We start from the raw sequence: 15903 nt of genomic DNA on the forward strand, positions 1-15903 counted from the left end.
TTTTGGAGATATAATCTTCTTCATCAGGATAACATCTGATGGAAGTTGCATCTGTTCGTCTTCACCTGGGACGTTATTCCGTCCTCGTCTAGTCAAGAGAGCTTGGGTTTCTCATATATTTCTGTTGTACAAAGTCTTGCTGATAAAGTGCTATCCTTACCAAATGAGCTTAGGACCCATGTAAGAGCTCATCTAGAAGAGTCACGCTCTTGTATTCCCTGGCCAGACAGGCCATGCAAATTTGGAAGAATGCCAAGCACCTGGTAGACAGCTGTACTCCAGCACACTTACAGCAATGTCCTCAGGGCTGTGATCAGGGGCTGCTTAGATTTGCGTATTCCACCCTATTTTGTGACATTGAGCTCCCTTGTTGAATTTGCTTTAGTCAGCCAAGATGTGGCTGTTGACTCAATTTCAAAGCAGCTTTGGGCCGTTCAAGTGGCTGGTGAATAGCACTTTCTCTTTGTACGCTTTAAAGGTCTAAAGAGTTCTTCATAGGTACTGCTCTGTATGGATTGTTCAAAGATCTGTTGGAAATGCTTATAATGGGATAAATAAATTGAGGGCATGCCTTTTCGGTACCAAACTTGCATGGCTGTCTGGCTTGTGGAAGGTGCTGCAAATGCAAGTCAGGATGGCTGAGTGGTCTAAGGCGCTGCGTTTAGGACGCAGTCTCTTCTGGAGGCGTGGGTTCAAATCCCACTTCTGACAAACCTGTGTTTAATCTTCTTTTTTCTTGAGGGAGAAAATCAGATCATTTCCCTCACATGGGCTTATATGGTTGTCTTTTTGGAAAAGTGCAGTGAGTTTTTTTCTTGCTATAGCCACTTATGGCCTAAGATGTGTGTTTTTTTTGTTCACACTATCTTTCTCACTATGTAGATGGACAAGCAACATGTGGTCAGGATGGCCGAGTGGTCTAAGGCGCTGCGTTAAGGCCGCAGTCTCTCCTGGAGGCGTGGGTTCGAATCCCACTTCTGACAAAACTTTAAGTCCATTTTGTCTCTGCGTTCCTTCAGAATCTCAGCTAAAAATTGGCAGTGCATATAATATCTGAATAAGTACCAAACTTCAGTTTCAACTGCAAATGAATTTGCCCAATTCTGTCTTCAAGCTCGTATAATATTCTTCTAGCACTAGTGGTGTTTTATGTGTTTTTTGGGGGGTGCCTAAAAAATCCCTTTTATTGAAGAAATGGCTTACATTCAGTCTTGTGATATTTTTGGTTTCCAATAAGTAGATTTTTAATTTTATGTAACCTCATTTTCTAATGATCCATTCAAGAGATGTTTCCACTATGAAATGAAGAGCAAGGGGAAAGAGCACAAATGATAGAGCCAGTGAGTGAGATGGGGTGTTGAGGAAGGAGAGAATGAAACAAAGACAGAGTGAGTGAACGGCAGGTAGGCATAGAAGAGGAGACTAGAAGTGAAGGTGACTTGCTTTTCCCTGCTCTTGACCTCCCACCCATCTCAAACCAATCACAAACATACCTTCTATGCAACGTTGGTATGCAGAACTTCACTCCTCAGCCAGTGAGGGTGAGTCCCAAGCCAGGGGCTAGAGAGCAAAAGAATGGATGTGCTCAGACGTTCCTTGCTAGGGACAGTTGATCTGAAACAAGGCCTGCTCTCTTGTTTCCAGCAAGGATCTAGAAATTCTGCATGAATCTGCAAGGCACATTGACAGCATAAATTTGGATAAACTGCCCCACCTTCTGCCTTCCTACTTCCTGAGCAGTAGTTGTTTGTGTATAAAGAGAGAAGTCGCAGGCAAGATAATTTTGTGAGTAGGATACAGAACCCTAAATAGCTGGTGAGAGGTATAAGTTATTCTAAAAGCATAAAAACAGTACACCTGTGAAATGAAATGCTTTCATATGTGATCTTCTGTGTTTATTGTCCTGTGCAAAAAGTTGCACCTTGTGTTTGAAGGTTGAAATTATTTCAAGCTTGCATGGACGCAGAAATTTCTGAGTGACTTTTATACATTTCTTAGGACTATTCACTGTCAGGATGGCCGAGTGGTCTAAGGCGCTGTGTTTAGGCTGCAGTCTCCTCTGGAGGCGTGGGTTCGAATCCCACTTCTGAAATGACTTTTGGAGATATAATCTTCTACATCAGGATAACATCTGATGGAAGTTGCATCTGTTCGTCTTCACCAGGGACGTTATTCCGTCCTCGTCTAGTCAAGAGAGCTTGGGTTTCTCATATATTTCTGTTGTACAAAGTCTTGCTGATAAAGTGCAATCCTTACCAAATGAGCTTAGGACCCATGTAAGAGCTCATCTAGAAGAGTCATGCTCTTGTATTCCCTGGCCAGACAGGCCATGCAAATTTGGAAGAATGCCAAGCACCTGGTAGACAGCTGTACTCCAGCACACTTACAGCAATGTCCTCAGGGCTGTGATCAGGGGCTGCTTAGATTTGCGTATTCCACCCTATGTTGTGACATTGAGCTCCCTTGTTGAATTTGCTTTAGTCAGCCAAGATGTGGCTGTTGACTCAATTTCAAAGCAGCTTTGGGCCGTTCAAGTGGCTGGTGAATAGCACTTTCTCTTTGTACGCTTTAAAGGTCTAAAGAGTTCTTCATAGGTACTGCTCTGTATGGATTGTTCAAAGATCTGTTGGAAATGATTATAATGGGATAAATAAATTGAGGGCATGCCTTTTCGGTACCAAACTTGCATGGCTGTCTGGCTTGTGGAAGGTGCTGCAAATGCAAGTCAGGATGGCCAAGTGGTCTAAGACTCTGCGTTCAGGTTGCAGTCTCTTCTGGAGGCGTGGGTTCAAATCCCACTTCTGACAAACCTGTGTTTAATCTTCTTTTTTCTTGAGGGAGAAAATCAGATCATTTCCCTCACATGGGCTTATATGGTTGTCTTTTTGGAAAAGTGCAGTGAGTTTTTTTCTTGCTATAGCCACTTATGGCCTAAGATGTGTGTTTTTTTGTTCAAACTATCTTTCTCACTATGTAGATGGACAAGCAACATGTGGTCAGGATGGCCGAGTGGTCTAAGGCGCTGCGTTAAGGCCGCAGTTTCTCCTGGAGGCGTGGGTTCGAATCCCACTTCTGACAAAACTTTAAGTCCATTTTGTCTCTGCGTTCCTTCAGAATCTCAGCTAAAATTTGGCAGTGCATATAATATCTGAATAAGTACCAAACTTCAGTTTCAACTGCAAATGAATTTGCCCAATTCTGTCTTCAAGCTCTTATAATATTCTTCTAGCACTAGTGGTGTTTTATGTGTTTTTTGGGGGGTGCCTAAAAAATCCCTTTTATTGAAGAAATGGCTTACATTCAGTCTTGTGATATTTTTGGTTTCCAATAAGTAGATTTTTAATTTTATGTAACCTCATTTTCTAATGATCCATTCAAGAGATGTTTCCACTATGAAATGAAGAGCAAGGGGAAAGAGCACAAATGATAGAGCGAGTGAGTGAGATGGGGTGTTGAGGAAGGAGAGAATGAAACAAAGACAGAGTGAGTGAACGGCAGGTAGGCATAGAAGAGGAGACTAGAAGTGAAAGTGACTTGCTTTTCCCTGCTCTTGACCTCCCACCCATCTCAAACCAATCACAAACATACCTTCTATGCAACGTTGGTATGCAGAACTTCACTCCTCAGCCAGTGAGTGTGAGTCCCAAGCCAGGGGCTAGAGAGCAAAAGAATGGATGTGCTCAGACGTTCCTTGCTAGGGACAGTTGATCTGAAACAAGGCCTGCTCTCTTGTTTCCAGCAAGGATCTAGAAATTCTGCATGAATGTGCAAGGCACATTGACAGCATACATTTGCATAAACTGCCCCACCTTCTGCCTTCCTACTTCCTGAGCAGTAGTTGTTTGTGTATAGAGAGAAAGGTCGCAGGCAAGGTAATTTTGTGAGTAGGATACAGAACCCTAAATAGCTGGTGAGAGGTATAAGTTATTCTAAAAGCATAAAAACAGTACACCTGTGAAATGAAATGCTTTCATATGTGATCTTCTGTGTTTATTGTCCTGTGCAAAAAGTTGCACCTTGTGTTTGAAGGTTGCAATTATTTCAAGCTTGCATGGACGCAGAAATTTCTGAGTGACTTTTATACATTTCTTAGGACTCTTCACTGTCAGGATGGCCGAGTGGTCTAAGGTGCTGTGTTTAGGCCACAGTCTCCTCTGGAGACGTGGGTTCGAATCCCACTTCTGAAATGACTTTTGGAGATATAATCTTCTTCATCAGGATAACATCTGATGGAAGGTGCTTCTGTTCGTCTTCACCTGGGACGTTATTCTGTCCTCGTCTAGTCAAGAGAGCTTGGGTTTCTCATATATTTCTGTTGTACAAAGTCTTGCTGATAAAGTGCAATCCTTACCAAATGAGCTTATGACCCATGTAAGAGCTCAAATAGAAGAGTCATTCTCTTGTATTCCCTGGCCAGACAGGCCATACAAATTTGGTAGAATGCCAAGCACCTGGTAGACAGCTGGACTCCAGCACACTTACAGCAATTTCCTCAGGGCAGTGATCAGGGGCTGCTTAGATTTGCGAATTCCACCCTATGTTGTGACATTGAGATCCCTTTTTGAATTTGCTTTAGTCAGCCAAGATGTGGCTATTGACTTAATTTCAAAGCAGCTTTGGGCCGTTCAAGTGGCTGGTGAATAGCACTTTCTCTTTGTACGCTTTAAAGGTCTAAAGAGTTCTTCATAGGTACTGCTCTGTATGGATTGTTCAAAGATCTGTTGGAAATGCTTATAATGGGATAAATAAATTGAGGACATGCCTTTTCGGTACCCCACTTGCATGGCTGTCTGGCTTGTGGAAGGTGCTGCAAATGCAAGTCAGGATGGCCGAGTGGTCTAAGGCGCTGCGTTCAGGTCGCAGTCTCTTCTGGAGGCGTGGGTTCAAATCCCACTTCTGACAAACCTGTGTTTAATCTTCTTTTTTCTTGAGGGAGAAAATCAGATCATTTCCCTCACATGGGCTTATATGGTTGTCTTTTTGGAAAAGTGCAGTGAGTTTTTTTCTTGCTATAGCCACTTATGGCCTAAGATGTGTGTTTTTTTTGTTCACACTATCTTTCTCACTATGTAGATGAACAAGCAACATGTGGTCAGGATGGCCGAGTGGTCTAAGGGGCTGCGTTAAGGCTGCAGTCTCTCCTCGAGGCGTGGGTTCGAATCCCACTTCTGACAAAACTTTAAGTCCATTTTGTCTCTGCGTTCCTTCAGAATCTAAGCTAAAAATTGGCAGTGCATAAAATATCTGAATAAGTACCAAACTTCAGTTTCAACTGCAAATGAATTTGCCCAATTCTGTCTTCAAGCTCTTATAATATTCTTCTAGCACTAGTGGTGTTTTATGTGTTTTTTGGGGGGTGCCTAAAAAATCCCTTTTATTGAAGAAATGGCTTACATTCAGTCTTGTGATATTTTTGGTTTCCAATAAGTAGATTTTTAATTTTATGTAGCCTCATTTTCTAATGATCCATTCAAGAGATGTTTCCACTATGAAATGAAGAGCAAGGGGAAAGAGCACAAAGGATAGAGCGAGTGCTGCTCTTGACCTCCCACCCATCTCAAACCAATCACAAACATACCTTCTATGCAACGTTGGTATGCAGAACTTCACTCCTCAGCCAGTGAGGGTGAGTCCCAAGCCAGGGGCTAGAGAGCAAAAGAATGGATGTGCTCAGACGTTCCTTGCTAGGGACAGTTGATCTGAAACAAGGCCTGCTCTCTTGTTTCCAGCAAGGATCTAGAAATTCTGCATGAATCTGCAAGGCACATTGGCAGCATAAATTTGCATAAACTGCCCCACCTTCTGCCTTCCTACTTCCTGAGCAGTAGTTGTTTGTGTATAAAGAGAGAGGTCGCAGGCAAGATAATTTTGTGAGTAGGATACAGAACCCTAAATAGCTGGTGAGAGGTATAAGTTATTCTAAAAGCATAAAAACAGTACACCTGTGAAATGAAATGCTTTCATATGTGATCTTCTGTGTTTATTGTCCTGTGCAAAAAGTTGCACCTTGTGTTTGAAGGTTGAAATTATTTCAAGCTTGCATGGACGCAGACATTTCTGAGTGACTTTTATACATTTCTTAGGCCTCTTCACTGTCAGGATGGCCGAGTGGACTAAGCCGCTGTGTTTAGGGTGCAGTCTCCTCTGGAGGTATGGGTTCGAATCCCACTTATGAAATGACTTTTGGAGATATAATCTTCTTCATCAGGATAACATCTGATGGAAGTTGCATCTGTTCGTCTTCACCTGGGACGTTATTCCGTCCTCGTCTAGTCAAGAGAGCTTGGGTTTCTCATATATTTCTGTTGTACAAAGTCTTGCTGATAAAGTGCAATCCTTACCAAATGAGCTTAGGACCCATGTAAGAGCTCATCTAGAAGAGTCATGCTCTTGTATTCCCTGGCCAGACAGGCCATGCAAATTTGGAAGAATGCCAAGCACCTGGTAGACAGCTGTACTCCAGCACACTTACAGCAATGTCCTTAGGGCTGTGATCAGGGGCTGCTTAGATTTGCGTATTCCACCCTATGTTGTGACATTGAGCTCCCTTGTTGAATTTGCTTTAGTCAGCCAAGATGTGGCTGTTGACTCAATTTCAAAGTAGCTTTGGGCCGTTCAAGTGGCTGGTGAATAGCACTTTCTCTTTGTACGCTTTAAAGGTCTAAAGAGTTCTTCATAGGTACTGCTCTGTATGGATTGTTCAAAGATCTGTTGGAAATGCTTATAATGGGATAAATAAATTGAGGGCATGCCTTTTCGGTACCCCACTTGCATGGCTGTCTGGCTTGTGGAAGGTGCTGCAAATGCAAGTCAGGATGGCCGAGTGGTCTAAGGCGCTGCGTTCAGGTCGCAGTCTCTTCTGGAGGCGTGGGTTCAAATCCCACTTCTGACAAACCTGTGTTTAATCTTCTTTTTTCTTGAGGGAGAAAATCAGATCATTTCCCTCACATGGGCTTATATGGTTGTCTTTTTGGAAAAGTGCAGTGAGTTTTTTTCTTGCTATAGCCACTTATGGCCTAAGATGTGTGTTTTTTTTGTTCACACTATCTTTCTCACTATGTAGATGGACAAGCAACATGTGGTCAGGATGGCCGAGTGGTCTAAGGCGCTGCGTTAAGGCCGCAGTCTCTCCTCGAGGCGTGGGTTCGAATCCCACTTCTGACAAAACTTTAAGTCCATTTTGTCTCTGCGTTCCTTCAGAATCTAAGCTAAAAATTGGCAGTGCATAAAATATCTGAATAAGTACCAAACTTCAGTTTCAACTGCAAATGAATTTGCCCAATTCTGTCTTCAAGCTCTTATAATATTCTTCTAGCACTAGTGGTGTTTTATGTGTTTTTTGGGGGGTGCCTAAAAAATCCCTTTTATTGAAGAAATGGCTTACATTCAGTCTTGTGATATTTTTGGTTTCCAATAAGTAGATTTTTAATTTTATGTAACCTCATTTTCTAATGATCCATTCAAGAGATGTTTCCACTATGAAATGAAGAGCAAGGGGAAAGAGCACAAATGATAGAGCGAGTGAGTGAGATGGGGTGTTGAGGAAGGAGAGAATGAAACAAAGACAGAGTGAGTGAACGGCAGGTAGGCATAGAAGAGGAGACTAAAAGTGAAAGTGACTTGCTTTTCCCTGCTCTTGACCTCCCACCCATCTCAAACCAATCACAAACATACCCTCTATGCAACGTTGGTATGCAGAACTTCACTCCTCAGCCAGTGAGGGTGAGTCCCAAGCCAGGGGCTAGAGAGCAAAAGAATGGATGTGCTCAGAAGTTCCTTGCTAGGGACAGTTGATCTGAAACAAGGCCTGCTCTCTTGTTTCCAGCAAGGATCTAGAAATTCTGCATGAATGTGCAAGGCACATTGACAGCATAAATTTGCATAAACTGCCCCACCTTCTGCCTTCCTACTTCCTGAGCAGTAGTTGTTTGTGTATAGAGAGAAAGGTCGCAGGCAAGGTAATTTTGTGAGTAGGATACAGAACCCTAAATAGCTGGTGAGAGGTATAAGTTATTCTAAAAGCATAAAAACAGTACACCTGTGAAATGAAATGCTTTCATATGTGATCTTCTGTGTTTATTGTCCTGTGCAAAAAGTTGCACCTTGTGTTTGAAGGTTGAAATTATTTCAAGCTTGCATGGACGCAGAAATTTCTGAGTGACTTTTATACATTTCTTAGGACTCTTCACTGTCAGGATGGCTGAGTGGTCTAAGGCGCTGTGTTTAGGCCGCAGTCTCCTCTGGGGGCGTGGGTTCGAATCCCACTTCTGAAATGACTTTTGGAGATATAATCTTCTTCATCAGGATAACATCTGATGGAAGTTGCTTCTGTTCGTCTTCACCTGGGACTTTATTCTGTCCTCGTCTAGTCAAGAGAGCTTGGGTTTCTCATATATTTCTGTTGTACAAAGTCTTGCTGATAAAGTGCAATCCTTACCAAATGAGCTTATGACCCATGTAAGAGCTCATCTAGAAGAGTCATGCTCTTGTATTCCCTCGCCAGACAGGCCATGCAAATTTGGAAGAATGCCAAGCACCTGGTAGACAGCTGTACTCCAGCACACTTACAGCAATGCCCTCAGGGCTGTGATCAGGGGCTGCTTAGATTTGCGTATTCCACCCTATGTTGTGACATTGAGCTCCCTTGTTGAATTTGCTTTAGTCAGCCAAGATGTGGCTGTTGACTCAATTTCAAAGCAGCTTTGCGCCGTTCAAGTGGCTGGTGAATAGCACTTTCTCTTTGTACGCTTTAAAGGTCTAAAGAGTTCTTCATAGGTACTGCTCTGTATGGATTGTTCAAAGATCTGTTGGAAATGCTTATAATGGGATAAATAAATTGAGGGCATGCCTTTTCGGTACCAAACTTGCATGGCTGTCTGGCTTGTGGAAGGTGCTGCAAATGCAAGTCAGGATGGCTGAGTGGTCTAAGGCGCTGCGTTCAGGATGCAATCTCTTCTGGAGGCGTGGGTTCAAATCCCACTTCTGACAAACCTGTGTTTAATCTTCTTTTTTCTTGAGGGAGAAAATCAGATCATTTCCCTCACATGGGCTTATATGGTTGTCTTTTTGGAAAAGTGCAGTGAGTTTTTTTCTTGCTATAGCCACTTATGGCCTAAGATGTGTGTTTTTTTTGTTCACACTATCTTTCTCACTATGTAGATGGACAAGCAACATGTGGTCAGGATGGCCGAGTGGTCTAAGGCGCTGCGTTAAGGCCGCAGTCTCTCCTGGAGGCGTGGGTTCGAATCCCACTTCTGGCAAAACTTTAAGTCCATTTTGTCTCTGCGTTCCTTCAGAATCTCAGCTAAAAATTGGCAGTGCATATAATATCTGAATAAGTACCAAACTTCAGTTTCAACTGCAAATGAATTTGCCCAATTCTGTCTTCAAGCTCGTATAATATTCTTCTAGCACTAGTGGTGTTTTATGTGTTTTTTGGGGGGTGCCTAAAAAATCCCTTTTATTGAAGAAATGGCTTACATTCAGTCTTGTGATATTTTTGGTTTCTAATAAGTAGATTTTTAATTTTATGTAACCTCATTTTCTAATGATCCATTCAAGAGATGTTTCCACTATGAAATGAAGAGCAAGGGGAAAGAGCACAAATGATAGAGCCAGTGAGTGAGATGGGGTGTTGAGGAAGGAGAGAATGAAACAAAGACAGAGTGAGTGAACGGCAGGTAGGCATAGAAGAGGAGACTAGAAGTGAAGGTGACTTGCTTTTCCCTGCTCTTGACCTCCCACCCATCTCAAACCAATCACAAACATACCTTCTATGCAACGTTGGTATGCAGAACTTCACTCCTCAGCCAGTGAGGGTGAGTCCCAAGCCAGGGGCTAGAGAGCAAAAGAATGGATGTGCTCAGACGTTCCTTGCTAGGGACAGTTGATCTGAAACAAGGCCTGCTCTCTTGTTTCCAGCAAGGATCTAGAAATTCTGCATAAATCTGCAAGGCACATTGACAGCATAAATTTGGATAAACTGCCCCACCTTCTGCCTTCCTACTTCCTGAGCAGTAGTTGTTTGTGTATAAAGAGAGAAGTCGCAGGCAAGATAATTTTGTGAGTAGGATACAGAACCCTAAATAGCTGGTGAGAGGTATAAGTTATTCTAAAAGCATAAAAACAGTACACCTGTGAAATGAAATGCTTTCATATGTGATCTTCTGTGTTTATTGTCCTGTGCAAAAAGTTGCACCTTGTGTTTGAAGGTTGAAATTATTTCAAGCTTGCATGGACGCAGAAATTTCTGAGTGACTTTTATACATTTCTTAGGACTCTTCACTGTCAGGATGGCCGAGTGGTCAAAGGAGCTGTGTTTAGGCTGCAGTCTCCTCTGGAGGCGTGGGTTCGAATCCCACTTCTGAAATGACTTTTGGAGATATAATCTTCTACATCAGGATAACATCTGATGGAAGTTGCATCTGTTCGTCTTCACCAGGGACGTTATTCCGTCCTCGTCTAGTCAAGAGAGCTTGAGTTTCTCATATATTTCTGTTGTACAAAGTCTTGCTGATAAAGTGCAATCCTTACCAAATGAGCTTAGGACCCATGTAAGAGCTCATCTAGAAGAGTCATGCTCTTGTATTCCCTGGCCAGACAGGCCATGCAAATTTGGAAGAATGCCAAGCACCTGGTAGACAGCTGGACTCCAGCACACTTACAGCAATTTCCTCAGGGCTGTGATCAGGGGCTGCTTAGATTTGCGTATTCCACCCTATGTTGTGACATTGAGCTCCCTTGTTGAATTTGCTTTAGTCAGCCAAGATGTGGCTGTTGACTCAATTTCAAAGCAGCTTTGGGCCGTTCAAGTGGCTGGTGAATAGCACTTTCTCTTTGTACGCTTTAAAGGTCTAAAGAGTTCTTCATAGGTACTGCTCTGTATGGATTGTTCAAAGATCTGTTGGAAATGATTATAATGGGATAAATAAATTGAGGGCATGCCTTTTCGGTACCAAACTTGCATGGCTGTCTGGCTTGTGGAAGGTGCTGCAAATGCAAGTCAGGATGGCCAAGTGGTCTAAGACTCTGCGTTCAGGTTGCAGTCTCTTCTGGAGGCGTGGGTTCAAATCCCACTTCTGACAAACCTGTGTTTAATCTTCTTTTTTCTTGAGGGAGAAAATCAGATCATTTCCCTCACATGGGCTTATATGGTTGTCTTTTTGGAAAAGTGCAGTGAGTTTTTTTCTTGCTATAGCCACTTATGGCCTAAGATGTGTGTTTTTTTTGTTCACACTATCTTTCTCACTATGTAGATGGACAAGCAACATGTGGTCAGGATGGCCGAGTGGTCTAAGGCGCTGCGTTAAGGCCGCAGTCTCTCCTCGAGGCGTGGGTTTGAATCCCACTTCTGACAAAACTTTAAGTCCATTTTGTCTCTGCGTTCCTTCAGAATCTAAGCTAAAAATTGGCAGTGCATAAAATATCTGAATAAGTACCAAACTTCAGTTTCAACTGCAAATGAATTTGCCCAATTCTGTCTTCAAGCTCTTATAATATTCTTCTAGCACTAGTGGTGTTTTATGTGTTTTTTGGGGGGTGCCTAAAAAATCCCTTTTATTGAAGAAATGGCTTACATTCAGTCTTGTGATATTTTTGGTTTCCAATAAGAAGATTTTTAATTTTATGTAACCTCATTTTCTAATGATCCATTCAAGAGATGTTTCCACTATGAAATGAAGAGCAAGGGGAAAGAGCACAAATGATAGAGCGAGTGAGTGAGATGGGGTGTTGAGGAAGGAGAGAATGAAACAAAGACAGAGTGAGTGAACGGCAGGTAGGCATAGAAGAGGAGACTAGAAGTGAAAGTGACTTGCTTTTCCCTGCTCTTGACCTCCCACCCATCTCAAACCAATCACAAACATACCCTCTATGCAATGTTGGTATGCAGAACTTCACTCCTCAGCCAGTGAGGGTGAGTCCCAAGCCAGGGGCTAGAGAGCAAAAGAATGGATGTGCTCAGAAGTTCCTTGCTAGGGACAGTTGATCTGAAACAAGGCCTGCTCTCTTGTTTCCAGCAAGGATCTAGAAATTCTGCATGAATGTGCAAGGCACATTGACAGCATAAATTTGCATAAACTGCCCCACCTTCTGCCTTCCTACTTCCTGAGCAGTGGTTGTTTGTGTATAGAGAGAAAGGTCGCAGGCAAGGTAATTTTGTGAGTAGGATACAGAACCCTAAATAGCTGGTGAGAGGTATAAGTTATTCTAAAAGCATAAAAACAGTACACCTGTGAAATGAAATGCTTTCATATGTGATCTTCTGTGTTTATTGTCCTGTGCAAAAAGTTGCACCTTGTGTTTGAAGGTTGAAATTATTTCAAGCTTGCATGGACGCAGAAATTTCTGAGTGACTTTTATACATTTCTTAGGACTCTTCACTGTCAGGATGGCTGAGTGGTCTAAGGCGCTGTGTTTAGGCCGCAGTTTCCTCTGGAGGCGTGGGTTCGAATCCCACTTCTGAAATGACTTTTGGAGATATAATCTTCTTCATCAGGATAACATCTGATGGAAGTTGCTTCTGTTCGTCTTCACCTGGGACTTTATTCTGTCCTCGTCTAGTCAAGAGAGCTTGGGTTTCTCATATATTTCTGTTGTACAAAGTCTTGCTGATAAAGTGCAATCCTTACCGAATGAGCTTATGACCCATGTAAGAGCTCATCTAGAAGAGTCATGCTCTTGTATTCCCTCGCCAGAAAAGGCCATGCAAATTTGGAAGAATGCCAAGCACCTGGTAGACAGCTGTACTCCAGCACACTTACAGCAATGCCCTCAGGGCTGTGATCAGGGGCTGCTTAGATTTGCGTATTCCACCCTATGTTGTGACATTGAGCTCCCTTGTTGAATTTGCTTTAGTCAGCCAAGATGTGGCTGTTGACTCAATTTCAAAGCAGCTTTGCGCCGTTCAAGTGGCTGGTGAATAGCACTTTCTCTTTGTACGCTTTAAAGGTCTAAAGAGTTCTTCATAGGTACTGCTCTGTATGGATTGTTCAAAGATCTGTTGGAAATGCTTATAATGGCATAAATAATTTGAGGGCATGCCTGTTCGGTACCAAACTTGCATGGCTGTCTGGCTTGTGGAAGGTGCTGCGAATGAAAGTCAGGATGGCCGAGTGGTCTAAGGCGCTGCGTTCAGGTCGCAGTCTCTTCTGGAGGCGTGGGTTCAAATCCCACTTCTGACAAACCTGTGTTTAATCTTCTTTTTTCTTGAGGGAGCAAATCAGATCATTTCCCTCACATGGGCTTATATGGTTGTCTTTTTGGAAAAGTGCAGTGAGTTTTTTTCTTGCTATAGCCACTCATGGCCTAAGATGTGTGTTTTTTTTGTTCACACTATCTTTCTCACTATGTAGATGAACAAGCAACATGTGGTCAGGATGGCCGAGTGGTCTAAGGCGCTGCGCTAAGGCCGCAGTCTCTCCTGGAGGCGTGGGTTCGAATCCCACTTCTGACAAAACTTTATGTCCATTTTGTCTCTGCGTTCCTTCAGATTCTCAGCTAAAAATTGGCAGTGCATATATCTGAATAAGTACCAAACTTCAGTTTCAACTGCAAATGAATTTGCCCAATTCTGTCTTCAAGCTCTTATAATATTCTTCTAGCACTAGTGGTGTTTTATGTGTTTTTTGGGGGGTGCCTAAAAAATCCCTTTTATTGAAGAAATGGCTTACATTCAGTCTTGTGATATTTTTGGTTTCCAATAAGTAGATTTTTAATTTTATGTAACCTCATTTTCTAATGATCCATTCAAGAGATTTTTCCACTATGAAATGAAGAGCAAGGGGAAAGAGCACAAATGATAGAGCGAGTGAGTGAGATGGGGTGTTGAGGAAGGAGAGAATGAAACAAAGACAGAGTGAGTGAACGGCAGGTAGGCATAGAAGAGGAGACTAGAAGTGAAAGTGACTTGCTTTTCCCTGCTCTTGGCCTCCCACCCATCTCAAACCAATCACAAACATACCTTCTATGCAACGTTGGTATGCAGAACTTCACTCCTCAGCCAGTGAGGGTGAGTCCTAAGCCAGGGGCTAGAGAGCAAAAGAATGGATGTGCTCAGACGTTCCTTGCTAGGGACAGTTGATCTGAAACAAGGCCTGTTTTCTTGTTTCCAGCAAGGAACTAGAAATTCTGCATGAATGTGCAAGGCACATTGCCAGCATAAATTTGCATAAACTGCCCCACCTTCTGCCTTCCTACTTCCTGAGCAGTAGTTGTTTGTGTATAGAGAGAAAGGTCCCAGGCAAGGTAATTTTGTGAGTAGGATACAGAACCCTAAATAGCTGGTGAGAGGTATAAGTTATTCTAAAAGCATAAAAACAGTACACCTGTGAAATGAAATGCTTTCATATGTGATCTTCTGTGTTTATTGTCCTGTGCAAAAAGTTGCACCTTGTGTTTGAAGGTTGAAATTATTTCAAGCTTGCATGGACGCAGAAATTTCTGAGTGACTTTTATACATTTCTTAGGACTCTTCACTGTCAGGATGGCTGAGTGGTCTAAGGCGCTGTGTTTAGGCCGCAGTCTCCTCTGGAGGCGTGGGTTCGAATCCCACTTCTGAAATGACTTTTGGAGATATAATCTTCTTCATCAGGATAACATCTGATGGAAGTTGCTTCTGTTCGTCTTCACCTGGGACTTTATTCTGTCCTCGTCTAGTCAAGAGAGCTTGGGTTTCTCATATATTTCTGTTGTACAAAGTCTTGCTGATAAAGTGCAATCCTTACCGAATGAGCTTATGACCCATGTAAGAGCTCATCTAGAAGAGTCATGCTCTTGTATTCCCTCGCCAGACAGGCCATGCAAATTTGGAAGAATGCCAAGCACCTGGTAGACAGCTGTACTCCAGCACACTTACAGCAATGCCCTCAGGGCTGTGATCAGGGGCTGCTTAGATTTGCGTATTCCACCCTATGTTGTGACATTGAGCTCCCTTGTTGAATTTGCTTTAGTCAGCCAAGATGTGGCTGTTGACTCAATTTCAAAGCAGCTTTGCGCCGTTCAAGTGGCTGGTGAATAGCACTTTCTCTTTGTACGCTTTAAAGGTCTAAAGAGTTCTTCATAGGTACTGCTCTGTATGGATTGTTCAAAGATCTGTTGGAAATGCTTATAATGGCATAAATAAATTGAGGGCATGCCTGTTCGGTACCAAACTTGCATGGCTGTCTGGCTTGTGGAAGGTGCTGTGAATGAAAGTCAGGATGGCCGAGTGGTCTAAGGCGCTGCGTTCAGGTCGCAGTCTCTTCTGGAGGCGTGGGTTCAAATCCCACTTCTGACAAACCTGTGTTTAATCTTCTTTTTTCTTGAGGGAGCAAATCAGATCATTTCCCTCACATGGGCTTATATGGTTGTCTTTTTGGAAAAGTGCAGTGAGTTTTTTTCTTGCTATAGCCACTCATGGCCTAAGATGTGTGTTTTTTTTGTTCACACTATCTTTCTCACTATGTAGATGAACAAGCAACATGTGGTCAGGATGGCCGAGTGGTCTAAGGCGCTGCGCTAAGGCCGCAGTCTCTCCTGGAGGCGTGGGTTCGAATCCCACTTCTGACAAAACTTTATGTCCATTTTGTCTCTGCGTTCCTTCAGATTCTCAGCTAAAAATTGGCAGTGCATATATCTGAATAAGTACCAAACTTCAGTTTCAACTGCAAATGAATTTGCCCAATTCTGTCTTCAAGCTCTTATAATATTCTTCTAGCACTAGTGGTGTTTTATGTGTTTTTTGGGGGGTGCCTAAAAAATCCCTTTTATTGAAGAAATGGCTTACATTCAGTCTTGTGATATTTATTGGTTTCCAATAAGTAGATTTTTAATTTTATGTAACCTCATTTTCTAATGATCCATTCAAGAGATTTTTCCACTATGAAATGAAGAGCAAGGGGAAAGAGCACAAATGATAGAGCGAGT

The 15903-nt window shown here is 42.7% G+C and overlaps 15 non-coding genes across 15 annotated transcripts; all 15 read left to right on the plus strand.

Annotated features, from left to right (window-relative positions):
* The first annotated feature begins 628 nt into the window (after positions 1 to 628).
* On the plus strand, positions 629 to 711 carry TRNAL-UAG (transfer RNA leucine (anticodon UAG)). Its single transcript has one exon. It is a non-coding gene; the product is annotated as a tRNA-Leu (tRNA).
* Positions 712 to 900: 189 nt separating this feature from the next.
* TRNAL-AAG (transfer RNA leucine (anticodon AAG)) lies at positions 901 to 983 on the plus strand. The gene has a single exon. It is a non-coding gene; the product is annotated as a tRNA-Leu (tRNA).
* Positions 984 to 2009: 1026 nt separating this feature from the next.
* Positions 2010 to 2092, plus strand: TRNAL-UAG (transfer RNA leucine (anticodon UAG)). The gene has a single exon. It is a non-coding gene; the product is annotated as a tRNA-Leu (tRNA).
* A 903-nt stretch (positions 2093 to 2995) lies between these two features.
* TRNAL-AAG (transfer RNA leucine (anticodon AAG)) lies at positions 2996 to 3078 on the plus strand. The gene has a single exon. It is a non-coding gene; the product is annotated as a tRNA-Leu (tRNA).
* Positions 3079 to 4819: 1741 nt separating this feature from the next.
* Positions 4820 to 4902, plus strand: TRNAL-CAG (transfer RNA leucine (anticodon CAG)). Its single transcript has one exon. It is a non-coding gene; the product is annotated as a tRNA-Leu (tRNA).
* A 1907-nt stretch (positions 4903 to 6809) lies between these two features.
* Positions 6810 to 6892, plus strand: TRNAL-CAG (transfer RNA leucine (anticodon CAG)). Its single transcript has one exon. It is a non-coding gene; the product is annotated as a tRNA-Leu (tRNA).
* Positions 6893 to 7081: 189 nt separating this feature from the next.
* Positions 7082 to 7164, plus strand: TRNAL-AAG (transfer RNA leucine (anticodon AAG)). Its single transcript has one exon. It is a non-coding gene; the product is annotated as a tRNA-Leu (tRNA).
* Positions 7165 to 8190: 1026 nt separating this feature from the next.
* TRNAL-UAG (transfer RNA leucine (anticodon UAG)) lies at positions 8191 to 8273 on the plus strand. The gene has a single exon. It is a non-coding gene; the product is annotated as a tRNA-Leu (tRNA).
* A 904-nt stretch (positions 8274 to 9177) lies between these two features.
* On the plus strand, positions 9178 to 9260 carry TRNAL-AAG (transfer RNA leucine (anticodon AAG)). Its single transcript has one exon. It is a non-coding gene; the product is annotated as a tRNA-Leu (tRNA).
* A 2013-nt stretch (positions 9261 to 11273) lies between these two features.
* On the plus strand, positions 11274 to 11356 carry TRNAL-AAG (transfer RNA leucine (anticodon AAG)). Its single transcript has one exon. It is a non-coding gene; the product is annotated as a tRNA-Leu (tRNA).
* A 1742-nt stretch (positions 11357 to 13098) lies between these two features.
* On the plus strand, positions 13099 to 13181 carry TRNAL-CAG (transfer RNA leucine (anticodon CAG)). Its single transcript has one exon. It is a non-coding gene; the product is annotated as a tRNA-Leu (tRNA).
* Positions 13182 to 13370: 189 nt separating this feature from the next.
* Positions 13371 to 13453, plus strand: TRNAL-AAG (transfer RNA leucine (anticodon AAG)). The gene has a single exon. It is a non-coding gene; the product is annotated as a tRNA-Leu (tRNA).
* A 1023-nt stretch (positions 13454 to 14476) lies between these two features.
* TRNAL-UAG (transfer RNA leucine (anticodon UAG)) lies at positions 14477 to 14559 on the plus strand. Its single transcript has one exon. It is a non-coding gene; the product is annotated as a tRNA-Leu (tRNA).
* A 632-nt stretch (positions 14560 to 15191) lies between these two features.
* Positions 15192 to 15274, plus strand: TRNAL-CAG (transfer RNA leucine (anticodon CAG)). Its single transcript has one exon. It is a non-coding gene; the product is annotated as a tRNA-Leu (tRNA).
* A 189-nt stretch (positions 15275 to 15463) lies between these two features.
* On the plus strand, positions 15464 to 15546 carry TRNAL-AAG (transfer RNA leucine (anticodon AAG)). Its single transcript has one exon. It is a non-coding gene; the product is annotated as a tRNA-Leu (tRNA).
* The last annotated feature ends 357 nt before the right edge of the window (positions 15547 to 15903 follow it).

This window comes from Lissotriton helveticus, chromosome 8 (genome assembly GCF_964261635.1).
Source record: "Lissotriton helveticus chromosome 8, aLisHel1.1, whole genome shotgun sequence".
NCBI lineage: Eukaryota > Metazoa > Chordata > Amphibia > Caudata > Salamandridae > Lissotriton > Lissotriton helveticus.